Genomic DNA, 27,855 nt, shown 5'->3' with positions numbered 1-27,855 from the left:
AGATAAAGCTCCTCCCGAAGTTGTTTTGCCAGTATTTCTAATTAAGCTATTATCTTCTCTGCTTTTTCCAGAGTATGACAGTGCAATACTATGAGAAATATTTGTTAGAATTAGAAATAAACTGGGAATGTTTATCTTTAATCAAATGTTTAGTCCTAATTACCCATAGTTGTATTATGTTTTTTAGTTTGCTTGTTTTTCAGAAAACAAGACTTGGAATGAAATTTCTAGTGCCTATTTTTCCTTGTCTTTCCAAAGTATTTCCACCTAGATGAACATGATTACTTAAATAGTACCCTGTTCTATTTAAATGTGATTAGAAGAGTTTTGCAACTACCAGAGCATTCTGGATTACAAACACATGCACACAACACACACACACACACACACACAGAAGTGGGGAAACACCTTACTGCCAGGAAACAGAAGCAAGACTAATAGGCTTATTTTAAACCGAAAATGCAATACTTTAAATAAATCCTCAAGATTAAAACAGCTTCAAACTGTGTTTGACCCACGCTGGAGCTGGTAAAGCATTTTCACTTCATTTTTTTTCCCCCTACAAGGCACTTGTGCATTTTAAGCATTATTTTTCTTAAAAATTCTTCCCGCACTCAACACTGACTAACCCGGTAAAGATTAAATGGTCATCAGGAGATGAGGTATTCTAAAGCGTCAGGCAGTTCATACCTTTTTAATTCCTTTTTATCTTTTCAGAAGTACTTGAAAAGATACTGGGACTCCTCTCGTGCATTCACTAGCACCAGAAGGCTTCCGATTTATCTCGCAGGACCACTTTCTAGCTGTGAAAGCAATTCCTCTGGCTTTCATATTTTCCTTGGCTTCAGTGACTCAGTGCTTCCACACTGATATCTGAATCAGGTGCGCTGACAAAGACACCTGTTGTGGAAGGTAAAGAAACCACTTCCCATAATGCCTTATTCCCTGCTGGCAACCGCCCAGGGGCAAACAAGAATTATGACCGCATTTGAGCAGTTGCCTGTGCAGCCTGGGAGAACACATTCAGTTTAACAATAGGTAATCTTCTTGGTTAAGAACACTCATAACCAAGAAAAAAAAAAAAAAAGAAAGAAAGAACCAGGGAAAACGTATTAAATAGTTTTAGGTGCTGTGTTACAAAGTCATAAAACTTTTAAGGCAGTAGGGCTATAGGAGTGCAAAACACTTTTAGAAACATAATCAAAGGCTGTAAAGACGGTTTTAAAATGACAAAAAAGCTAACCACTTCAAATAATTAAGTCCTTTTAGAGCTCCACGTGGGTTGTTAGTTAAACAATTAGGTATTTTTACAAAGCTCCTGATTTATTATCTTCAAAAGACTGTTCCAATTAGCCAGAGTGCCTTAGAATTATCCGTAACAGTTTCTGTCTCAATCCAAGAAGTCTTCTCTAGTAGCCACACTGCATACGCTTCCTAGAACAAGGGCTCCGTAAATTTTGTATGTATCCTTCATTTTTCTGTCACCCTTAAATATTCCTCCAGATTTTACAGTCTGGGAAACAAAAATTTTAATGTCCCTTTTTCATACAGTTAAATGTATATCTGTGGTCCCCCCAAAAAAGCATACTTCTATGGCTGATTCATGTTGATGTTTGCCAGAAAACAAAATTCTGTAAAGCAATTATCCCTCAATTAAAAAAAAATTTTTTTAGCAAACCAATGATCTATTCTTTAAAAAACTGTCTTTATACTACCTATTTCTCTTTTCCTAAAGATTCTTTTCTCCAGTCTCAGAAATAAACAGCTATTACCCCCCTTCCAGACTTCAGGAGTCATTGTACACAGTCATGTTTACATGCAGTACTTCACTGCCTTGTAAGACATCTTTCTGACTCGTTTGCCTTTTCCCCAGGGAACTGGACCCACGGGTCTCCCCGGATGGTTCCCACCTGAGCTTCTGCAGTCACTGACTTCACACCATTCAGAGCCACTGAAAGAAAGGTATGGGGGGGGGGGGGCGGGGAATTACCTGCAATCAAGGCGTGTACTGCCGACAGCACGAGTTGCTGCTAAAATTCACCAGGAGAGGATTGTGTATTAAATGGGCAGCAGAAAATAAAGCATTTGTGGTAACCAATAGAGGGGCTCCAGTTCCAGCAGGAACAAGCTAGCTGTCTGTCCCAGAGCAAGTCACTTAACCTCCCAAGGTTTCAATTTCCTCGTGGTCATGTAAATTGAGAGGGACGGAATAGATGAGAGGTTTTCCTGTGTGCTCAGAAAGAGTCAAAAGCAGTGTGTCCTTTTCCGCTCCACTAAATAGGCTTATTGGAGGATTTGAAGGTGAGAATACCTTTTTAATCTCTATCAGGATGAATCACAAAGGGTAACATTAATCCCAGATGTTAGGAAAGTACCCCCCACGGTTGCTATAATGTGTCCCAACAAATGCTGTCTACTTTGTACCCTAAATTGGATTTTCTAACATCAACTCTTTTGCTTTTAAAAGATTTGGTGACAGTTGTTGCACTTTTTATTAGTTACTCTTTACAGTCTTTCTATTCAGAAGCCAAACTGGCTACAAAATAATTTTCAAAAGGCTTCTAGATCTCAATAAGATAAAAAAAATTAACAAATATTAATAAATATCTCTAATGATTTTTGAATGCTGTTTTTAAAATTTTTTTACACAGATTTTACTCTATTAGCTGATTGTGTTCCAAAGGCTATTCTTCTGGGATTATTCCTATTTAACACAAATATACCTGGGTCATACTAAATGAGCGTGAGTCTAATAAACCATTCCTGGCCTTCAGAGAACATCTATTCTCAAGAGTTAAATTTAGTAAAAGCCAAAATAAAAATCAAGAGAAGCCTGAATAAGATGTGAACATTTTCTATTTCTGTGTTCTCCCCAAATGCAGCAAAGTAAAGTAGTTTAATCATGGGAGCAGTATTTTGTCATCCACGATCAAAGCAGCAAATACATTTAAAAAATGAACACACATCATTAAAAAATTATCTCACCTCACAAGAGTGGCTTTAGAGACCCTTTTTCCCATGCCTCAGGTTCTACCTGTAGAACATTCTCATCACAACAGCCATAAAATCAGGATAAGACAGAAGACAAAACCACCATGACAGAAATATGGCCTAGAGGACAGAAAGGTCTCCTGTGCCCCCACCACATACTGACAAAGCCTGGTAGAGACCATTTTTTTCTTCCCCAGGGGTTCGTCTAATCATTCAGTAACATCTTTATAGATTCAATTAATAATATAATAGATTCAATTCAATATAAATATTCATGAAAATATATAAATATTCATAGAGTATACACAGCTCAGTTTTAACGGACTGTCGCAAAACGTTCATGGTATTGACATAGAGATAAAGAACTCTAAGAAAGACAAAATTCTACTCTTTCTTAATCACAGAAAAGCAATATTCCAAGGAGGTTTCTCTTTACATGTAGGTGTGCACATTACTAAAACCCAAGTGCTCTCAGTGGAGGAACAAGAGATAAAATGAGAGAGAAACCATAGAAATATCAATAGAAGAAAACTTCTCAGAAGATTTTGGATTTCAGAATAGTCCAGTAACATACTGAGTTTTACAAAGGGAAAAAAAAGAAGTAGAAGATAAATTAAAGAAATCTTGGTTCTTTTCAAAATCATGCGAATGTAAATAAAGAAAACCATTATTCTTGTGTCAAATTCCAACCGTTTAGCTCATTATCTTTCTTATCTTTGCCAGTAATTGCTAGGCAAATTCAAAACCTCAGAAAACACAGATTATTTAAAAAAAAAAAAAAATCCCTAGAGTTAAACTAAGAAAACAAAAACCAGGGGGACACAAATACTTGCTTAACAGTTATACTGGGTATCTTACTCCTTTCATTTGCATCTCACTGCAAAGAATGAAGGGGAGGTACATTCCAGACTATGAAAGAGTAGCTGCAAGCTCTAACAAGTCAGCTTTCTACCACATTTGTAACTCTAAAACCCACAGCTAACTATCAAAAACAAGACAACAGGTCCAACATGGAGTTCCTTATGCGAAAGCCCCATGTCACCAAAGACTGCTACAGTTTCTCCTCTTCCAGAAATGAAATCTTAAACCAGGAATCACCTGACCAGCACTAGTTAGGTAATCTGCCTGATACAGCAGGTGAATTTCCCCTAAGGGAAAGTGATCTCCCCATAACCACTCCACTTTTTTGTCCAGTTTAACTTTCTTGGTTCTGCTCCGTTCTGCCTATAAAAGTACAACTCCTCAGAGTGCCATTCTATCTGCTAGACTGGCTGCTTCCAATGCATGAATTGTTGAATAAAGCCAGTGAGATCTTTAAAATTTACTCACTTGAATTTTCTTTCTTAACACAACATATTCACTTAAATTTTACCTAACCAAAATAAATATTTCAAGTGCTCCTAAGCATTCACTGTTGAAGCCTGGCTTAGAGATTTTGAGCATTACTTTGCTAGCGTTTGACATGAGAGCAACTGTGTGGTAATTGTAGCAAAGTAGCACACTAGCAAAGTAATGCTCAAAATTCTCCAAGCCAGGCTTCAGCAGTATGTGAACCATAAACTTGCAGATGTTCAAGCTGGATAGAGAAAAGGCAGAGGAACCAGAGATCAAATTGCCAACATCCGCTGGATCATCGAAAAAGCAAAAGAGTTCCAAAAAACATCTACTTCTGCTTTATTAACTATGCCAAAGCCTTTGACTGGTGTGTGGATCACACCAAACTATGGAAAATTCTTAAAGAGATAAGAATACCAGACCACCTGACCTGCCTCCTGAGAAATCTGTAGGCAGGTCAAGAAGCAACAGTTAGAAGTAGACATGGAACAACAGACTGGTTCCAAATTTGGAAAGAAGTATGTCAAGGCTGTATATTGTCACTCTGCTTATTTAACTTATATGTAGAGTTCATCATGAGAAATGCTGGGCTGGAATCAAGATTGCCAGGAGAAATATCAATAACCTCAGGTATGCAGGTGACACCACACTTATGGCAGAAAGCGAAGAAGAACCAAAGAGCCTCTTGATGAAAGAGGAGAGTGAAAAAAATTGGCCTAAAACTCAACACTTAGAAAACTAAGATCATGGCATCCAGTCCCATCACTTCATGGCAAATAGATGAGGAAACAGCAGAAACAGTGGCAGAATTTTATTCTTTAGGGCTCCAAAATCACTGCAGATGGTGACTGCAGCCATGAAATTAAAAGACACTTGCTCCTTGGAAGAAAAGCTATGAACAACTTAGACAGCATATTAAAATGCAGAGACATTTCTTTGCCAATAAAGGTCCATCTAGTCAAAGCTATGGTTTTTCCAGTAGTCATGTATGGATGTGAGAGTTGGACTACAAAGAAAGTTGAGTGCTAAAGAACTGATGCTTTTGAACTGTGATGTTGGAGAAGACTCTTGAGAGTCCCTTGGTCTGCAAGGAGATCAAACCAATCAATCCTAAAGGAAATCAGTCCTGAATGTTCATTGGAAGGACTGATTCTAAAGCTGAAACTCCAATACTTTGGCCACCTGATGCAAAGAACTGACTCACTGGAAGAGACCCTGATGCTGGGAAAGATTGAAGGCAGGGGGAGAAGGGGACGACAGAGGATGAGATGGTTGGATGGCATCACTGACTCGATGGACATGAGTCTGAGTAAGTTCTGGGAGTTGGTGATGGGACAGGGAAGTGTGCTGCAGTCCATGGGGTTGCAAAGAGTCGGGCACAACTAAACAACTGAACTGAACTGAACACATTCACTGCTATTTGCTATTAATATCACCCTGAGTGAGAATGGTTTCAAACACAATCCAGGAATACGAGTAATGCTGCATCTTGTCTCATTTTGAGCAGAATATACAACTGAATTGTAATTACAAATACTTTCACCTTAATTTCTAAAGCATTTGAGTAACTTTTTAAAAGTTTTACGGACCACTAAATCAAACCATTCCACATGGAGTATGTTTCAGATTCCTTTTTTTCACAAGGTCAGAAGGTAGGTTTAGGGAACAATGAACTGTAAGCTCCTTTTCATTCAAGTGTTCATTTGTCTCAAGTTCTTCCTGTAGGGTTGCTGACCCAACCTGGATAACTCCCTTCCAATGAGCCCTCAGGTCCCTGTAGTCGGTAATACACTGAAGCGTGAAGCCGTGGACTTGGCTAAAATTCTGCAGTTAAAACTGGAAGAATTTCATGGTACGTGAATTATATCAATAAAAATAAAAACAGCATTTACAGAATGCCTACAACGTGCATGAGATGGGCTTATAGATTTGTAATATAGTAAAATATAACTAGTTATAATAATGACTGGAGGAGAAGGGGACGACAGAGGACGAGATGATTGGATGGCATCGCTGAACCAACGCGCCTGAGTTTGAGCAAGCTGTGGGAGATGGTGAAGGACGGGGAAGCCCGGTGTGCTGCCGTCCACGGGGTTGCCAAGAGTCAGACACGACTGAGCGACTGAAGAACAACAGCTTACACTAAAATTCTTCTGTAACAGCTAGTGTTTAATAAGTACTCACTCTGCCCTAGACACAGACTCTCATTTAATCTTCACATAAGTCAGTGAGCTAGGCACTACAAATATCCTTGCTTTATAGACGAAGCAACTAAAGTGTGGACAAGTTTAGGGATTTGACTCCGTTCTCAACAGTCAGAAATGGAATCGACGGGATTCCAAAACCAGTCTGTCTGGCTGCAAAGTGAGTGCCCTTCATGACTAAAGTACGACAGGGGAAGTAAGCAAACATGCAGAGAGAATCAGCCTTGAGCCAGACACCATTGCTCCTCCCACGCCGGGATCTCCTTCACACTCACACACTTCAGGTTACACAAGACAATGCACTGTATTTGTCAAGTCATATTAGGATTGTAATAGAATTAAGTCCTTCTGCAGACAGGAAAGTCTTCATGGGAAAAAAGAATGGATTAGTTTTCATAAGTGAAGTAATTTTTTTAAGAGAAAAAATAAAATTAGCCTGGTCAGAGTGGTGAACTGATACTTAGATACAGTAGGAGAGAAGGTTTCAAAGGCAGTTTTGAATCAGCCTGTGGTAGGTTTCTAACCTCAGCTCAACAAATTTGGAATAGAAGGTATGCAGGCCAAGGGCAGACTGTGTAGACTACAGGGTTTTTGTCTTTCTAGCCTCCACTTTTTTTGGTCACATACTAGCTTTTTGACCATGAGCAAGTTCCACAGGCTGTCTCACTACTGGTCTTCTCATCCACAAAATGAGAAAATGATAATAGTACCGATGTTATGAGGACTAAGACAATGCATATAAAAGTCCTTACTAAGCTGCCAGGCTCCATAAAGTATCTGATTAGTGATAGTTGCTATTATTATCAACATTAGTAAAAATGATGGGGAGTTCCCTGGTGGTCTAGTGGTTAGGATTCAGCACTTTCTCTTGTATGGCCTGGGTTTAATCTCTAGTCAGGGAATTGAAATTCTGCAAATCATACCACGTGGCCAAAAAAAAAAAAAGAGAGAGAGAGAGAGAAAAGCTTGGAGGGGTAAGATCATCTGTCAAAAATGGAGAAGAAGATGGAATATAACCTTTAGAAATGAGGTGGGGGCTGTTCTCAGTGTATGAGGGCAGTCAGTACCTCTATTTCTGTTTTTTTGGTCCAATTAATAAAAAATTCAGGAGGGAGAAATAAAAAGTGTCACACAACTCCAATCCTGTACCTGTTTTCCCAACGCAATTAATCTTTCTAGATGTTGCTTTGTTTGGGAGTGATTTGGTAATTTACACAAATCCTTCTGTCAGAAATAATTGAAGCAGTTTAGTGGAGGTAAAAGATTGATAATGGGGTGGCAGGGGATCTCTCACAGTTAGCTTCCCTCTCCAGTTTCCTGACTACAGTGCAAACAGAGCCTAATCAATTACCTTTTATTAAATTGAGCAATTGTGACAAGAACAGGGAACAAAGAGAGCATTTGTTGTATAACGATATCCATCTGTTAAAACCTGATCAAGAAAACAGTTACAATGGGCTATCATGTGCAAATACATAATCCTTCTTCATAATTGTATTATAATAAGATTTTCCAGCATTCATTTGTATCTTAGAGTCAAAAGAAATATCCTATGCAATAGTTTAGAGTAACAGCTTATCCAGAAGCTTAGAACTGACCAATAAACCTGTAATCTACTTCCGTTCAAAGATATCAACTGAATTTGATTAGGGGTGAAGGTGGGAAGGAGAGGAAAAATAACACATATTTAACAGTTGCTGTGCCGGCAGCGGGGTGGGGGACGTGGGGGGCGGGGGAGCTTTAACTATTTTGTATTTCTTTCAGTTTTAACAGCAATACTATTCAACTGGTTTTGTTATCCCCAATTTACAGAAGAGGAAACCACTGCCTTAAGAGTTTATTTGAGGTCTTACCAGTAATAAATCAGAACCATGATTAAAACTGATATACATGATTACAAAGGCTCTGGATGTTGTTTTTTTTTTTCCCTGTTTTTTGTTTTTTTCTCCACGCTACAACAAGTTCTTCATAACATGAATTTAACTGAGAAGAAAAATGGTTCAACTTGGAGATCCTGAAATAGAAACTTTAAAATTTCTAAAGCGAGATTCTGTATTTCTCTTCTCTTCTGTTTTAAATATTATATTAAATGTTTTAAATATTTTGTTTTTAATATTAAATCACTGTATATTGAAAAGATGAACTAAAAACTCATTGCATCTAATAATATTACTTACTAGGCATTTGCAAATTAAAGAAAAAGAAAAGACTGGAGGCAAACTACTGACAACGGCCATGCGCACACTAAGAATCTGCTGCAACAGAAAACACCATGTGAATGGAGACAGCATTCTTTGAACTGTCAATGGTGGCTTTTATGACATTAAAAATTAGCTTTTCCTTTGTGTTGAGAGCAACAGTGAATTGCTTAATTGGCTGACAGTAAAATAATAAAAAGGTATTGATAATTTTTTAACAGTAGTCGTTAAGTAGCAGCAGTGGCAATGCCCAAAGCATTCTAATTTTATTCATTTTGATAAGAATTTACTTTTTATATTCCATCTAAAATTTTTTTCCCAAAAAGTGATCATTTCAGGCTTAAAAAGTGTTAGCAAGTGTCATCATAGAGACTCTCTCTCTAAAATCATAAAGATCATAAAAATAGCTAAAATCCTTATGCTTTAATTCCTCTTCAAACTAAGCAGAAAGTTAAGAGGGAATATTAGGACCTGCATAGCTGACTTAAAGGTTTTATTTTCAGTCACTGATTCTAATATGATAACCATCTTCAGGCCTAAGGATATACATATTCTGCAAAACATCTTCCTTATTTTAAGTGCTTACTGAGATCTAAGTAAAGCTTCATATATCTAGGTGAGGAAGGCCTAGTTTAACTAGGTTAAGTAGTTTACTAGTTAACTTGATACATAAAGAAACAGAGGCAAAATAAGCAGCCATTAATTTCTAGAATTTCTGGCTTATGCATTCCTTATCGCATGCATGCTCAGTTGCTCAGTTGTGTCCGACTCTCTGTGACCCCATGGACTTCTTCTCTGTCCAGGCTTCTCTGTCCATGGAATTTTCCAGGCAAGAATACTGGAGTGGGTTGCCATTTCCTACTCCAGGGGATCTTTCTGACCCAGGGGTCAAGTTCGCCTCTCCTGAGTCTCCTGCGTTGGCCATTGTGCCTTCTGGGAAGCCCACATTCCTTATTATGTTGTCCTTATTATCCTGTATTAAAATCCTCAGTGTGTTCTTAAATACAAATTTTAAATATTCAAAACTGCTATGGAATTGTTGTTTTATATTAAACTTAGCATACATTTAGGGAGAATTTTAATTGTGCAATATGAGATTATGACATATATTTAGACCAACGTTTAACTAAAATTGAGATAATGGTGAAACAAAAAATTAACTAGCTGAAATTATGTTTCTATACAAGCAAATCTGAATAAATGGTCAGATTGTAAAACTGGATACAAATATTTTTTAGTGGCTCGTGAACAACTTTAACTTATGTATATAATGTCTTTTGCTTCTTCTAATGGCCAACTAGTTGTTATTTCACTACTTCTATTTCTCTTTCAAGGAGTGCAAAAACAGGGAAAGAGGGAAAAACTCTAATTAGTGACTTTAACTGGTGGGTGTTATTTTTTATCATCTATATCAAAATAACTAGGCTATGGGAATAAGTTAAAATTAAGAGTTAAAATAAATACAAGTTTCATTTTATATAAATTTCAGTTATAAAATGTCTATCCAATTTTCAGTTTTCTATTCCCACATATAAAGGAGAGCTGCCTAAAATAGAGTTTACAAGAAAACTGGTTCATAAAGCAGGCTAAATAAACTTCATGTTAAGCAAAGAGTTCTGGCATTAAACTTTATAAAGGATAAAAGAAATTGCCCATTATCTGTGCTTGGAAAAACAGAACTGAAACATTAATAAGTGTCTACTTTTATTAACTATTTTAGTCACTATTAGTGATCTTGTAAATTTTTTTTCTTTTCCTCTGGAAAAACTGAATAGTAACCTGGTCTTAAAACTAACATGTTAAGGTTCAAAGAGTTTTTAAACTTCAACCATAACATTTTCTTATTCTCCTCACCACTCTTCTCAACATTATCTATCTTCATTTTTCTCTTTGTCTCTCTCTCTCTCAAACATAGCTAAGTCGCTGTAGTCGTGTCTAACTCTTTGTGACCCTATGGACTGTAGCCTGTCGGGCTCCTCTGTCCCTGGGATTCTCCAGGTAAGAATACTGGAGTGAGGTGCCACTTCCTTCTCCAGGGCATCTTCCCGACACAGGGAGCAAAGCTGCAGCTCTTACGTCTCCTGCACTGGCAGGAGGCTTCTTTACCACTGTCGCCACCTGGAAGTCACTCTCTCACACGTACCTCTCTTAAAAGATCATTTTGTCCTAAACTATTTGACTCTGGCACATACGCATTTTATTTGATATGTATTTATATCATTGTGACCCCTCAAGAGACTGAGCCATATCTGTGAGTGTCTGAGGGCCTTCTGAGGAAGTGTGAGTCAGCAGTGGCCTGCTGAGGGGACACGGGCACTGGCAGCAGCAGTCCTGGGAAGCACAGGTTGGCACAAGTCTTCCTGGAGGTTGCCTTTAGCCCTATCCAAAAGCCTGCAGACACCATGAAAGGGCCTTCATAGGCCAAACAACTAACAGGGAGGGACCACAGCCCTACCCAGCAGCTGAAAACCGGATTAAATATTTACTGAGCATGGCCCTGCCCACCAAAGCAAGCCCCAGTTTTCCCCACAGCTAGTCCCTTGCATCAGAAAGCTTGCATAAGCCTATTATTCTCATCCATTAGAGGACAGACAGAAGAAACAAGAACTACAATCCCACAGCCTCCAGAACGAAAACCACAATCACAGAAAGCTAACCAAAATCATCACATGGATCATAGCCTTGTGTAACTTAATGAAATAATGAGCCATGCTCTGAAGGGCCACCCAAAACAGACAGGTCATGGTGGATAATTCTGACAAAATATGGTCCACTCGAGAAGGGAACAGCAAACCACTTGAGTATTCTTGCCTCGAAAACCCATAAACAGTATAGAAAGGAAAAAAGATATGGCACCAGAAGATAACTCCCCCAAGTCAGAAAGTGTCCAATATGCTACCAGAGAAGAGCAGAGAAATAGCTCCAGAAAGAATGAAGAGGCTGGGCCAAAGCAGAAACCATGCTCACTTGTGGATGTATCTGATGGTGAATTGGTGGTGAAAGTAAAGTCTGATGTAGTAATGAATAATATTGCCTAGGAACCTAAAATATTAGGTCCATGAATCAAGGTAAACTGAGTGAACATTGATATTTTAGGAATCAGTGAACCAAAATGGCAGGATGCTTTCTAACTGTGGTGCAGGAGAAGGCTCCTGAGAGTCCCTTGGACTGCAAGAAGATCAAACCAGTCAATCCTAAAAGAAATCAACCCTGAATATTCACTGGCAGGACTGATGCTGAGGCTGAAGCTCCAACACTTTGGCCACCTGATGCCAAGAGCCAACTCATTGGAAAAGACCCTCATGCTGGCAAAGACTGAAGACAAAAGGAGAAGGAGGTGGCAAAGGATGAGATGGTAGGATAGCATCACTGATTCAATGGACATGACTTGAGCAAACTCCAGGAGACAGTAGAGGACTGGTGTGCTACAGCCTATGAGGTCTCACAGAATCAGACACAACTTGGCAACTGAATAACAATGGCAAAGCTCTGTATGCCATAGTGGGAAGAATTAAACCTCTGACAAGTGAACATGCCAAGGCTAAGTGACGAGTTTGACAGGAGACTGAATATGGCAGCACCACCTCCCACTCTAAGCCCTTAGCTCAGATGACTCTTCTGGGGTACTTCTGGGTCAAATAGCCAAAAATAAAATCACTATATGTAATATCAACACTTCAACTGAATCTTTAAGCACTTCCCTCTCTTAAAACCTTAATGTACTTAATATATTAGCTTCTTAGCATTAAAAACCAATATTGTAGAATTCTATATCCAATGAATTAGAAAACATTTCTTTAGTCAGCAGAATCACTGATAGGCCATCCTATCAGGAAAGAATAACTAAAGCAAATGATAAACACAGGGCAATGTTAAGAGGTTGATGGGAGAAAAGAGACATTCATGTTAAATATACCATATGTTTTGTTTTTGTTACAAAACATGCAACATCTATAAATTAACCAATAAAAGCAGAAGTTGGAAGAAATTCAAAGTGAAACAAACCTCCTCTTGATTTTAATGATCAATAAGGTGTGAGTCACTCAGTTGTGTCAGGCTCTTTGCAGCCCCATGGACTGTAGCCCACCAGGTTTCTCTGTCCATGGAATGTCCCAGGCAGGAATACTGGAGCAGGTTGCCAGGGGATCTTCCTGACCCAGGGATCGAACTCGGGTGTCCCACATTGCGGACATATTCTTTACCATCTAAGCCACCCCAATAAAGAAATACATAAATTTAAGACAAATAAGTCTTTCAAGGCTTTACAAGATATAGGCTTATTAGTTATTTTGGTGGTTGCTAAGCAACATTCTCTTCTGTAGGGCTAAAGCACATGAAATTAGCATGTTTTCAGGATAAAAAAACTTGAACAAAAAATTAGAAAACAGCATTTGAAAAGTGTAAAGGAAAACACATTAACCAGCTAATCAGGCAGTAACAGAGGTTTAGTGCTTACTGCAATAATGGTTAAACACTTTGTTTTCCACTGGTACCACATGAGATGCTACTTCAGCACATTAATATTTTAATTTTATTGAAACAGTGATGATTATACTGACCTCTACACTCAACAGCCTAATTATTTTGAAAATCTCAAATTAGATCAGGATATGCTCTAATTACTACCACTAATGGTGATCTCTATAGATCTCTTTGTCCAACAATATTTCTTCAAATCCCCAGTTTCAAGATATGTCACATACCTGGTTTATACTTTAAAAAAAAATGTATCTGGTTGTGACATGGCATTTTAGTAAAGCTACCACTTCATGATGCTACTTAAATTGTTAAGATCCCTGAAAATTCTGTTCTTTAACGTCACCATTTTGGAAAAACCTTTTTTAATTAAAAAAAAAAAAAAAAAACAGATCTTGGCTTCCCTGGTGGTTCAGTTGGTAAAGAACCTGCCTGCCATGCGGGAGACCCAGGTTCAATCCCTGGGTGGGGAAGATCCCCGGGAGAAGGGCATGGCAACCCACTCCAGTATTCTGGCCTAGAGAATTCCATGGACAGCAGAGCCTGGAGGGGTACAGTCCATGGTTTCACAAACAGTTGGACACGACTGAGTGACTATCACTTTCTCCTTTTCACTATAGCAACTGGATGAGTAAAGATGAATGCTATTGAATCTGTTAGGTATAATAATGGAAACTTTTTTTAAAAAGGAAAGAAACAAATAACTGAAGGGAAAATGACTGTAGAAACCCAACTATTGTTGGGAAAGAGAGGATAGTAAGCAGAATTCCAGTTCTATCATTTTGAGGATTCAAGGGAAAATCCCTACCCCACCATTGTCACTTCTCCCCTTCCCCATTTTTAATATTGTGCTGCAATAGTGTAAATGCTGTAGGGTTGCAATTGCCAATTCCCTTATTCACAAAATCAGTTCCTCACTGAGTTTTCTTCAAGTCCACAATGAATAAACCTTGATGAGAGGCTAGTGAGGGTCAACTTAAATGAGCCAATGAAAAGAACCTGCAAATGTGATGACTATCTTCATGGAGGAGAAGGAAGTGCCTTGTGTCTCGATTGTAATCATGACTTGTTTTGGCTCTGCAACCCAAACACTGTATGAGCTTAGATACGCAGCTTCTTTTATTTTATTTTAAAGCAACAGCATTGGACTAAATGATTGGTCGAGTCCACTTTAGCTTAACAGTCCATGACTCCACTTTGAGGATACAAGACTTATCTATGTAAGAATAATTACTCAGTCTTTAAATCTTCTCAGAAGGGACACATAGTACCAGTTAGTAGGATCTTTCAAATGCTTTCTCTTTTTGTTTTACCATAGTAATAATATTGCCTCAGACCAAATTCAAGAATCCACTGTAAAAGATCTAATCTCATACAGCCTCTTTCCTTTCTTTTTTTTTTAAATAAATTATTCTATTTATTTATATTTTTTTGGCCTTGCACCCTGTGGGATCTTAGATCCTTGACCAGGGATCAAATTCATGTCCCCTGCAGTGGAAGCAGAGTGTCTTAACCACTGGACCATGAGGGAAGCACCTGAGATGTGACATTTTTAATGACCATTATTTTATCTTCAAGATCTACTAGAATGAAACATGAATAGACACATCAAATTGCAGAACTCACCCTGAGTCACAACCTTGGTATAATGGATGATTTTTTGCTGCATGGAGTTGTCCTGTTCATTTTAAGATATTTTGTACATTACTGGTCTCTACACACTAGAAACCAGTAGCACCCCTCCCTTAAGGCTGTGACAAAATTTTCCAAACATTGCCAAATGTCCCCCGGAGGTGAAAACTGACCTGAGTTGGGAACCCTGGATACATAGAAAATTAAGAGAAGGATTATTTTTCATCCCAAATTTACTTCTAACCATCAAACTTTCAAAAATAATTTCCATAGTTTCAACTCAAATGATGTTGCCTCATAATTATCGCAAAAAATAAGCCACTGATTCATAGCTGTGATAAATTTTCTTTCACTTTGACAAAGTCTTTGCCTCTGAGATGACAACCAGAACATTAAAATATTCTTTTTGTTTTTCAGCCTTGGTAGTGGTTTAGTCGCCAAGTCGTGTTCAACTCTTGCGACACCATGCCAGGCTCCTCTGTCCATGGGATTCTCGAGGCAAAAATACTGGAGTAGGTTGCCATTTCCTGCTCCAGGGGATCTCCCCAACTGACGAATCAAACCCAGGTCTCCTGTATTGCAGGCAGATTCTTTACCAACTGAGCTACGAGGGAAGCCCGTTTTTCAGCCTTCAGTTCAGTTCAGTTCAGTTCAGTCGCTCAGTCGTGTCTGACTCTTTGCAACCCCATGAATCGCAGCACGCCAGGCCTCCCTGTCCATCACCAACTCCCGGAGTTTACTCAAACTCATGTCCATCGAGTCGGTGATGCCATCTAGCCATCTCATCCTCTGTCGTCCCCTTCTCCTCCTGCCCCCAATCCCTCCCAGCATCAGGGTCTTTTCCAATGAGTCAACTCTTCGCATGAGGTGGCCAAAGTATTGGAGTTTCAGCTTCAGCATCAGTCCTTCCAATGAACACCCAGGACTGATCTCCTTTAGGATGGACTGGTTGTATTTCAGCTTTACTGAGGTATAATTGACAAAAACATATTTAATATATACAACTTGATATTTTGATACTAAATATTCTTAAAATTGGGAAATCAAAAATCACCTATAAGTACCTCATTGTTATAGGTACTGTTTATATATCAGTATTAATTAGTTACAGGTTGAAATATGTACTATTCAATGTCATCAATCAGTTTTATAAAGTTGCAAAAGGGAACAGAATATTCACCCTAAAAATGCCTCTTTGGCATAATGATTATTTTAGAGTTATTAATTTTAAGAAAATAGACAGAGGAAAAGATCTGAAAACCAAGTAAAAGTTACCCTTTTGTAAAGAGAAGGGTGATTCTAAATTTCTAGAAACTCTTATCACTGGAGAAGGTAAGCACTTAGACTGCTTAATAACCTTGTCCCTGTTTACTGTGCTTTTCCTCCCATAAATGACTGTCCCCCTAAACATTTTTTGTCTTTAGCTGGAAAAGCTATCAAAGATGGTTTCTTAAGCAATGTCGGGAAGTTGCTCTGTTTTCCTGGGTATCTCCCATGTATATGGGAGGTATGCATGTTATCAAACTTCTATTTGTTTTTATCCCATGAATCTGTGAATTTTATTATAGGAGGTGTCTCAGCCAAGAACCTCAAAGGATAGAGGGACAATTATTGATTCCTTCCCTATAGTAGAACTAATGAATTTCAGAGACACAAGGTTCTGAATGGTTTTCAGATTCTTATGTTTTTGAAGATGATCAGAATACACCACCCCAAATATGCTGATGTGATTTCAGGATTATTTAGAGCTGAAGGCAACTGAGAAACAGCAGACATAGGAGGAGCTCATGTCCTCCCCCATCTGCCCAAAAGAAGGGCATGTGCCTGCAAGCTCAGCTGTGTTCGACTCTTTGTGACCCCATGGACTGTAGCCCACCAGACTTCTCTGTCACAGGATTTTCCTGGTAATAATGCTGGAGTGGGTTGTCATTTCCTCATCCAGGAGATCTTCAAGGATTCAACCCACACCTCCTGCATTGGCAGGCAACGTTTTTCCACTGTGCCACCTGGGAAGCTCAAAGGCAGGACATACATTTCCCTTTTGCAAAGGAAATTTCCTTTAGTAAAGGTGTCTCCTCTACAACCCTTATCTACCATGCTTTCCTCACACATTTTCTAGTCATCTTCCCACAATTCACTTTCCTAGAAGCCCCAGTCCCTTTTTCCTGTCTTGTCACAATTTATTGTGCTGCGGGTATACATGCTCAATTGCTCAGTCGTGTCCAACTCTCTGTGATCACATGGATTGTAGCCTACCAGGCTCCTCTGCTCACGAAATTATCCTGGCAAGAATACTGGAGTGGGAAAAAAAAAAATACTGGAGTGGGTTGCCATTTCCAACTCCAGGGATCTTCCCGACTAAGGGTTGAACCCTCATCTCTTGTGTCTCCTGCATTCTCAAGAGGATTCTTTACCACAGTGCCATGGGAAGTCAAGTGGTCCCCAGGTCCAAATGCTTCTTTGGTTTTTCACTTCTTTTCTGTGAAGTTTCCAAATCACGTAAAAATATTAACATCAATGAAGAAATATATGACTTTTGTCAGTTTAATTCACAGTTTTCAAGAAACCAAACGTGAGAGGGTAGAAGAAAGGTTTTCTCCCCACCCTCATTTGAAAAGACCCTGATGCTGGGCAAGATTGAGAGCGGGAGGAGAAGGGGACGACAGAGGATGAGATGGTTGGATGGCATCACCAACTCAATGGACATGGGTTTAGGTGGACTCCAGGAGTTGGTGATGGACAGGGAGGCCTGGCATGCTGCGGTTCATGGGGTCACAAAGAGTCGGACACAACTGAGCAACTGAACTGAACTGAATTTGTTGATATATTTATCATCAAATGGTGACAATTTTGTTTATTCATAAGTATATACCACTATGAATTCATAGAGTATTGGCACTGACGATAACTCTAGTTCCTGATTTATACATTGTTAGGGAACCCACTGACTGAAACCACCAGCCCTGGCCAGGCATGAGAGTAACCACTTGTAAGAGTTATCTTACAGCAGGAGGTCCTGGTAAGGAACACAGAAATAACAAAATGCCGACAACTGGAATAATTCAGGAAAGGCCAGGGGGAGAGAGGAGACGCCAGCCCATAAGTCCCACCAACCTCCCTGCATCCTCGCTGGAGCCCATCTTGGCTGGGTGACACATGCACCACCAGGAAGAACCTGAGCCACAGTGACTGATCAGAGACAACCTGGACACTAACCCCATCACCGTAATACCCGAGACGGCGAGCCATGTGGCAGAGCAGTTCTCCTGGCTTCCCTCACCCTGCTGCTCTTGGCCCGGGCAGTCCTTCCCAGTGAAGTCTCTTGCTTTGTCAGTACATGTGTCTCCTCAGATAATTCATTACTTAGGGTTAGATAAGAGCCCATTTCAGGTCCCGGAAGGAGTCCCCCTTCCTGCAACAAGATGAGGAAACCAAAGCCTAGGACTTAGGCAACTAAAAAGGTAAGAATAAATTACATCTTAAAAATGAGAGGAAGATGAAACTGAGAAAGTGGCATAAGAAGGAGGAAGAAACAATGCCAAGTGGGAAAAAAGTAATGTCTTTAGTGGAGTGTGGGAGGGTATAGCAAACTAAGTCTGACTAACTGTAGACCTCAGCCTCTGGGATCTGTACAGAACAAGAGCTAGAGAGATGATGGATGTAGTTATAGAGCTTTGATAAGATCAGTGCTTCCTACTGAAACCTAGCAGGAGCCTGTGGGGCCCCTCGAGGTACAAACCCTTTCTGTGTTCACTACTTCTTGTGTGTAGGAAAAAGGTTTCAGCCTCCTAGACCTTCTCTCATTTCCAAAGGGCAGATTCAAACAGTTACTAATTAAAAGTGAAGTTGCTCAGTCATGTACGAACGACTCTTTGCAACTCCATGGACACATGGCTCCTCCATCCATGGGATTTTCCAGGCAAGAATACTGGAGTGGTTTGCCATTTCCTTCTCCAGTGGATCTTCCCAACCCAGGTATCAAACCCAAGTCTCCTGCATTGCAGCCAGACTCTTTACTGTATGAGCCAGCAAGAGGAAATGCACAAAGGAGGAGCAGTCAAGAAATAAGAGCGCACTGATAAAGAAGGGTTCTGTTCCTCATCAAGGACTGTTGCTGTGGTTCAGTCACTCAGTCGTGTCTCTTTGCAACCCCATGAACTGCAGCACGCCCGGCTTTTCTGTCCGTCACTGTCTCCAGCAGTTTGCTCAAACTGAAGTCCATGGAGTCACTGATGCCATCCAACCATCTCATCCTCTGTCACCCCCTTCTCCTCCTGCCCTTAATCTTTCCCAGTGTCAGGGTCTTCAAGGGATATATCTATAACAATACCTTTGCATTCTTCTGCTGGAACTAAGGCCCCCACTCAGGTGAAGGATGGTAACTTCAGGATGAGTACAAGATTCCTGCAACACCATCCTGTTACCTGATCACCAACAGATCAGAAGAAGGTCACACACCTGCAGCCCTCACCCCAAATTTTTCCTACAAAAACTTTTCCCTGAAAACCATCAGAGTGTTCAGGTTTTTTTGAGCAAGAGCACTCGTTCTCTTCACTTGGCCCTGTAATAAACCTTTTGGGCTCCAAACTTCGACATTTTGGTTTGTCTGGTCTCACTGTGTGTTGGGTATAAGAACTTTTGACTGACAATACCATAAAGGGGAAACTGCTGCTGGTGGAGATCTGTAAAATCAGGTGATGGGGTGGATACTACTTGATTAACTTGATTTGCTGCTATTAGGTGGGGTGCAGGGTTGGAGGAATAGTGTGGTGTTCTAAACTTAAATTTGGAAAGGTTTTTTCATATGTTTTTCCTGGGGCTTTTTAATCTAAAGGTACTTAACTTAAAAATATAAGAAATAAAATAGAAAAATAAAAGCAAATCCTGTAAAATGTAGTGGTGAACCTTTGCTGCCTCTGTATGAGTTTTAAGTTGCATTTTATTTCATTTCTTTCTCCTAGGCTGCACGTACCATGTAGCCTGTGGGGTCCCATTCCCGACCAGGGATGGAACCTATGCCCTCGGCAGTGAAAGCATGGAGTCCCAACCACTGGACTCAAGGAATTCCCTTAAGTTGTACATTAAATTGGTCCAGGTATTCCAATATGTAATTGGTCAGTCTAATCTGAGAGCATATGGATGAGAATAGGGTTATATAATATTTTAAAATTAAGAGGGATGCTGAAAACTTGGCCTCTGTGCACCGGTGCCAAATCGAATCTTGGAGACAGTGTTTTGGGTGAAGTAGAAAAGAACAGATTTACTGCTTGGCCAGGAAAAGGGGGACACAGCAGGCTCATGCCTCTAAAACTGCGTGTCCCAAAGGGGAGGTTTTCCTGAGGAGTTTTATAGTAATGATTGACGGGCAGAGTTGCTAATAAGTATCAGGGTATGTGCGGGGCCTGCACTCCTTTAATCTGACCTCTCCTGATGAGCTTCTCTGGCTTCTTTGATCTGGCCTCAGGTGGTCACCTCCTTTGTGTCTTCATTCCCTCCCTTCTCTGATTAGCAACTGTTTGAATCTTCCCTTTGGGACTCAGGGAAGGTCATGGAAGCTGGAGTCTATACCTTACAAAGAAGAAACAAGGGACAGAGAAAGGCATCTGTGGCCAGGAGCCCCACAGTCTCCTGCTCAATTTCAATAACACGAATTAACTTTTCACTTGAACTGTCCATTTAATGAAAGCTATGCTCTTGTTAGTACAAACAAATAAAAATGGTTCACTGCATAAGCATCAATCAATCATGAAAAACTGACTTAAAATTATGCAAATACTAAAAGGCAGTTTACACTTTACTTTATTAAGTTGTACTTTACCGAAATTCAAGAGAACACATAGTTATTGTTTTTCCTACATATAGAAGACAGTGTTAAACATCTGGGGTACCGGAAAGAAAAACTCAAGGAACTCAGGCTATTAAAATACTGTAGAAAGACAATGAAAGAAACTTCTATACACAATGAAAATCCATGGATTAATCCCTCATTTCCCATAAAAAATAAACAAATACCTTTCAACCTCATTTTGTTTAAAATGTCTTTGATTTGAGCCTTTCTTTTCACTCAATCTCAAGGGCCTGTGTCTTTCTTTACCAGGTGCAGGAAACAATGCCTATTGAAGGGGAATAGAATGCTTACTTCAAGATTCTATGAAATCACAGGTGGAACTTAGATTCGTACGGTGTAAGAGCTGTACTGGGCCTCTGGGGTCCTCTAACTCAACTGCTTATGTCAAAGGCCCCCAGTAAAGCTATGCAGTGGTGAAGTTAAGGTGGGAATCAGCCCTCCTGACTGTTAAGCAAGGGCCCTGAAAAGTGAAAGTGAAAGTGAAGTCGCTCAGTCGTGTCCAACTCTTCGCGACCCCATGGACTGTAGCCTACTAGGCTCCTCCGTCCATGGGATTTCCCAGGCAAGAGTACTGGAGTGTGTTGCCATTTCCTTCTCCAGGGGGTCTTCTGGACCCAGGGACCGAACCCAGATCTCCCACATTACAGACAGACGCTTTTACTGCCTGAGCCCTAATGGAAGCCAAAGCCTGTCTTGCCTTTGTTCTATGTTCAGGATACATTCACTCCCAGTCTTTCACAGAGCACAGCTAAACTCTAAGGGCTAAATAAGGCGAAGATAAGCTTCCTCCAGTGCCTTTAGGACTGGAGAAGCTCTAGGCCTGAATAGGGCCATCAGAATGGCCCATGGTGGCTGCCCCGTCAGACTGCTACAGATTTACAACACTAGACCAGAAATAAATTAGTTTCTACTACTAAAACACAGGATCTAGGCTCAGCGGGAATTGACTCCCAGCACTTAATATAAGCTCAGGCTTTTCTCAAAATATGATTTTAGGTAACTTCTCTTTACTGAGAATATGAGACTTTTAAAAGGGTTGGGATAAAAGATAATAAGAAAAGGAGTACTCCAAGGCTGTATATTGTCACCCTGCTTGTTTAACTTATATGCAGAGTGCATCATGAGAAATGCTGGGCTGGAGGAAGCATAAGCTGGAATCAAGATTGCCAGGAGAAATATCAATAACCTCAGATATGCAGATGATACCACCCTTATGGCAGAAAGTGAAGAACTAAATTAAAGAGCCTCTTGAAAGTGAAAGAGGAGACTGAAAAAGTTGGCTTAAAGCTCAACATTCAGAAAACTAAGATCATGGCAACCAGTTCCATCACTTAATGGCAAATAGATGGGGAAACAGTGGAAACAGTGACAGACTTTATTTTTTGGGGCTCCAAATCACTGCAGATAGTGATTGCAGCCATGAAATTAAAAGACGTTTACGCCTTGGAAGGAAAGTTATGACCAAGCTAGACAGCATATTAAAAAGCAGAGACATTACTTTGTCAACAAAGGCTAGTCAAGTCAAGGCTATGGTTTTTCCAGTAGTCATGTATGGATGTGAGGGTTGGACTATAAAGAAAGCTGAGCACCAAAGAATTGATGCTTTTGAACTGTGGTGTTGGAGAAGACTCTTGAGAGTCCCTTGGACTGCAAGGAGATCCAACCAGTTCATCCTAAAGGAGATCAGTCCTGGGTGTTCATTGGAAGGACTGATGTTGAAGCTGAAACTCCAATACTTTGGCCACCTGATGTGGAGAGCTGACTCATGTGAAAAGACCCTGATGCTGGGAAAGGTTGAGGGCAGGAGGAGAAGGGGATGACAGAGGATGAGATGGTTGGATGGCATCACTGACTCAATGGACATGGGTTTGGGTCGACTCCGGCAGTTGGTGATGGACAGGGAGGCCTGGCATGCTGCGGTTCATGGGATCACAAAGAGTCGGACACAACTGAGCGACTGAACTGAACTGAAGAGAGAATACTTTAAAAAGCATTAAAAATTTTTACATTGAGTATTGCAATCAGAAGGTTTAATATACAAGTTTTATTTCAAATTCACTCGTGAAATCCATAAATTATTGTGCATTTCCTGGTTGCTCAGGCCATTAAGGGTCTAATCTATTTCCTGAGCTGAAACTAGCTAATGGAAAAATATTTAGAATAGTAATCATCCAGTGAAATGGGCATCTGGCATCTATTTAACCAAAACATATTCTTGATCATATTTCCCCTTCAGTAATTTATATGGTTTCTAAAGGGATAATCTCACTTTTTACAATGAGAGGTCTTTGCTATTAAAACATGGAAAGGCTCCACCCTCTCTACCCCTAATGTTTTATGAACAAGGGCACTCCTCTGTACAATACTCTTTGGCCTCAATATATACATAATATCAGGTTGGAAAGTGTATTACTTGATTTCCTACCAAGCAATTCATTCCTGAAACCATTGAACAAAAAATAAAAACAAAAATGTAAGGTCAATATTATCATCATAACAAAATTGAGATTTTTATATTTACTTGATGGAACTCTGTTAAATAAGCTTATCATATACCACTTATATGCAATATTGCCCCAAAGCTGAGGAGGTCCAAATTACTGAAGGCAAACTATGATGTGCGGATGCTGGATTTACCATGTGCAGCTTACAATACTTCTCAAAGCCTCATTCCCACACGTTTCTTTCTCTTTGGGGGCTAGCAAATTCATCACCTATCAGCATGCCTCTGACACATATTATTAGGTGGAGGGTTCAGATGGCAAACTAATTTTTTATATTTAGCCTAGTAGAAGCATTATTTGGAAAGTAAAATGCCAGAGGAAAACCCCGACCTCAGGAGCGAGTCAACCAGGATTTTAGGGGTGATCTGTACCATTCCTAAATGAACATTTAGCAGAGATCATCAAGAGTCTTTGAAAACAGTCTACCAGAGCCAGGCTTGGGCTTTGGAGCAAAGCTAGCCTTTGAGTTGAGACCTGGGAGTGTGGATCCCCTAAATTATGCACAATGCTGAAATCAGATTTTCCACTAGAGGGAATTTCTTTTAAATCAGTAACTGTAAAGTATGGTTTATAAAGAAGATAAAGTAGTTTGATTAGATAAAAAGATTACTGGACTTGAAGAAAAGCACTCTGCTTTCTTTCAAATTGGAGAAGGAAATGGCAACCCACTCCGGTACTCTTGCCTGGAAAATCCCATGGACAGAGGAGCCTGCTGTTCTTCTATTATGCAAGTTTTTACCTTTTCATAATTCAGACACCCATCAGTGAGGGTTATTTTATATGTTTTGGCACTGAGCACTAATATAATTAGTGCAGCTGCTCTGAAAGCTTCCATCTACTACAGAATTAACAATAATACAGTTCTCTTCCTTTTAGAAACATCTCATGAGAAAACAAAAATATTTAACTTCATTCCCTTATGAAAAACAACACATTTCTGCTAAAAATGACAAATACCTTCTTTAAAGAAATTTCATTATTAAAGCAAAATAGAAACTGTTTGTTCTGTCTGCTAGGCACACCCTGTACAGTCATTAAAGTCAGTTGTTTAAATTTTTCCTCCTGGGTTTCACATTTATTATAGATAAATCTTTTTATAACACATTGCCCAGAGATGTTATATTCGAGGCAGAAGCATTTTCTGACCTCAGCACACTATTGACAAGCCCCTGAAATGGGCCGGGAAAGAAAAATTGAACAACGTAACTGACCAAAAAGAAATTACATCAAGACTCAGAATTAGACATTCTATGTGTTTTTGAATCTGTTGATCATGCTGGGCTCTTGACACTGACTTGCTTGTGACTGTATTTTCTACTCAGAATCTGAAGTGATGGAAACCACAAAAGCAATCTAGAATCTTCCTAAGCTCTTTGGAGACCTGAACAGATATTCTTCTCTTCTGTGGTTCTCAGAGTTGACATTTCAAGGCAAAAGTTTATGAAAGTCCAATAAATTAAATAAAAATAAGATATCTGATTCCCACACCACTAAACTCAAATAATTAAATGAAAGATAACTTCTAGTGTCTGGCAATTTAAAAGGTAAACAATTTTTATTCAGTCTCAGGTAAAATTGCCATTAGAACAAAACTGGGTGGCGCAGCAGTGAAGAATCTGCCTGCAAAGCAGGAGACACAGGCTTGATCCATGAGTTGGGAAGACTTCCTGGAGAAGGAAACGGCAACCCACTCCAGTATTCTTGCCTGGAAAGTCCCATGGACAGAGGAGCCTCGTTGGCTACAGTCCATGGGGTCACAAAGAGTCGGACATGACTTAGTGACGGCGCACAGCACGCATGGAGCAACTCAAGTAAGTAAGACTCTAGAAAAACTGGTCAAAAAAGCATTACAGTGTCATTGGACTGCACATTCATGATTAGAAGTTGCTCTAGTGACAAATTTAAAACCCAGGCCACATAAACAAAGAGTTTCTAGAAAGGTAGGAGTTAATTTCCTAAAGTATCCAAAGAAAAAAATTCCAATTTCTTCACTGAAAACAGAAAAGACTATTTAAAATGGAAACGCCCCCCAAATTGCTTTCAAGACTATAATCCGGATGGGGGGAGAGAGGAACAAGACAGCTATAAAAATTTTATTCTCTTCATTAAGATAATAAAATTATCATCCTATACACTGAGTGCCTGATTAAAAAGAATAATAAGAAAATTGGACTTCAACACAGTTAGAGAAAATAATGAAAATACAGCAGAGTATGTTTTACTTATGGCACCTCACAGGAGTCAAGCAGCCCGACTCTACATGTGGTCTCTGTGCTGGGGGCTCTGAGGCTGATCTGCATGATCCCGCCACATCCAGACAGGAGGAAAGATGCTCCCACCTCTAAGTTCTCATAAAGCCCCACAGGTACGGAGGCTGTAGTTTTAATTTTTTTTTATTAGAGTACAATTGCTTTACAATGTTGTGTTGGTTCCGGCTGTACAACAACACGAATCAGCTATATGTATACATACATCCCCTCCCTCTTGAACCTCCGTCCCACTCCCCTATCCCACCCTGCTAGGTCATCACAGAGCACAGAGCCGAGCTGTGTTCCCTCCAGGAGCTTCCCACTATGCATTTTACACCTAGGAGTGTGTCCATGTCATTGCCACTCTCTCAACTCGTCCCACCCTCTCCTGCTCCCCGCCCCCGTGTCTCCATGTCTGTTCTCTACGTCTGTGTCTCTGTTCCTGCCCTGCAAACAGGCTCATCTGTACCATCTTTGCAGATTCCTGTATGGACGTTTTAAAATGCAATTTTACTCTACTTGTTTTCTATTACTGTATAACAAATTACCACAAACTTAGCCCCTGAAAGCAGCTTCCATCTATTGTCTCACAGCTCTGAAGGTCAGGAGTTTGGGTGGGTTCTGCTGGGCTTTGCCTGGGGTCTCTCATAAGGCTGAAATCAAGATTCCTACTGGGCTGGCCTCTCATCTGGGAGCTCTGGGGAAGAATCCGCCTCCAAGCTCTTGCAGGTTGTTGACAGAACACAGTTCCTTGTGGAACTATGGACGAGGCTGTATGGATGAGGTCCTATTTCCTTGCCAGCCGTCAGTTGGAGGGCTGCCCTCAGCTCTTCAAAACTGCCTGCCTCCCTTCTCCCATGGTCCTCTCCATCTTCAAAGCAGCAGTTGTATATGGAGTCCATCTCATACTTCCTCCCTCCCTGACTTCCCTTCTGCCATCAGCCAAAGAAAGTTCTCTGCATCTGAGGCTCTTATGATGAGCAGGCCCACTCAAATAATTCAGGAAAATATCCCTATTTTCCGGTCAACTATGACATATAACATAATCTTATCAGAGAAACCAAATCTCATCACAACCTCAGATTCCAGGAATTTGGCTGGGACATCTTTGAAGAGCATTTAAGAAATTCTGTCTAGGACTTCTCTGGTAGTCCAGTGACTAAAACTCTGGGGTCCCAATGCAGGGGGCCCAGGTCCGATCCCTGGTCAGGGAACTAGATCCCACGTACCTCAACCAAGACCCAGCACAACCAAATAAATAAATAAATATTAAAAAAAAAAAGAAAGAAATTCTGTCTAGCAAAAAAATTAAGGCAAATAAAAAAACAAAAGCCAAAGGGTGTTGTGAACTTGTCCAAATGTGAAACAAAGGTATTCTAAATTCCTCACACTTGAGTAAGAAACATTTGCAAATGGTATAAAATAATAAAAGTACACAAGAAGCAAGACATCCTTCTCATACTGTCCCTTAGGCCCAGTTCTGATCCCCAAGAACCACAACTTTTTACTAGTTTCCCAGGTCTCCTGTGAGAAATCTCCATGTTTGCTAAAGCACGTATCTGGGAACTCTGGTCTGATGTGGTCCTGAAAAGTTATTAGCAGTCCCCTGCTACATCACCTGGGCCTCACTCAAGCTCTTCCTGACAGAGTTGGGGGCGGGGCCGGGGCGGGGGGGCAGTTATTCTGTGATAGTCAGTTTAGGTTTCCTGATGATTAATGATCTGACTAATGATCTGAGATTAGTATTGATTATTTCTGTTTTACTAGAAAAGCATTCATGCCTTCCAGGTTCTCAAGTTAATTTGTGCAGGACTGAGCAAAATATTTTCTTATAATTCTCTTATTCTTTTCTTATAATTCTCTTATTCTTTCTAGTTTCTATCCTTTCCCCATTATTATTTCTCATTCTATGTTCTCTTCCCCACCCACATTTCAATTTTATTAGGTTAGATAAAGATTTATCTATTTAATTTTTTAAAAAAGAACCAGCTCTTTTATTAGTCTAATTAATTTTCTTCTTCTAATTCATTAACGTCTATCATTATTCTGACTTTCTGCTTTTTAGTGTTTGTTTTATTGATTATTTCTCAAACTTCTTGAGTTAGAGATTTAATTCAGCTATTTTCTTTCTTCATTAAGATAGGTGCTTCTGAATTCTACTTTTAGTTGTTCTATAAGTCCTGACATATAGTGCTTTTCCTTCTAGATTTTCTATAATCTGTTTGATTTCCTCTATGATCCAAGAGTTGTTTAAATGAAAAATTTTAACTATTTCTAATTATGTTAATTTCTAGTTTTATTACAGTGTGATGAGAATGCTATATGTATTCATTTTACCTTTTGGAACTCATTGATATTTTCTTTACAGTGTATTTTGTTTTTATTCAGCAGTATAAAAGGTCTGTTCTTAGCTTTTAG

The 27,855-nt window shown here is 39.8% G+C and overlaps 1 protein-coding gene across 6 annotated transcripts in view; it reads right to left on the bottom strand.

Moving 5' to 3' along the window:
* The window catches only part of RABGAP1L (RAB GTPase activating protein 1 like), a 671,327-nt gene that overhangs the window by 87,553 nt on the left and 555,919 nt on the right, over window positions 1-27,855 (bottom strand). The window contains exon 1 of one of the 6 annotated variants that reach the window (XM_043922784.1): window positions 691-1,949. The exons of 4 other annotated variants lie outside the window; for them this stretch is intronic. The gene's annotated coding sequence lies outside the window, so the exon portion shown is untranslated. Of the gene's footprint in view, window positions 1-690; window positions 1,950-27,855 lie in introns of those variants that run through there. One more of the 6 variants, XM_043922782.1, reaches the window with a different exon arrangement.

Source organism: Cervus elaphus, chromosome 14 (genome assembly GCF_910594005.1).
Source record: "Cervus elaphus chromosome 14, mCerEla1.1, whole genome shotgun sequence".
In the NCBI taxonomy this organism is placed as follows: Eukaryota; Metazoa; Chordata; class Mammalia; order Artiodactyla; family Cervidae; genus Cervus; species Cervus elaphus.
The sequence above is the reverse complement of the archived record's forward strand: the minus strand, read 5'-3'. Positions and strand labels throughout refer to the sequence as shown.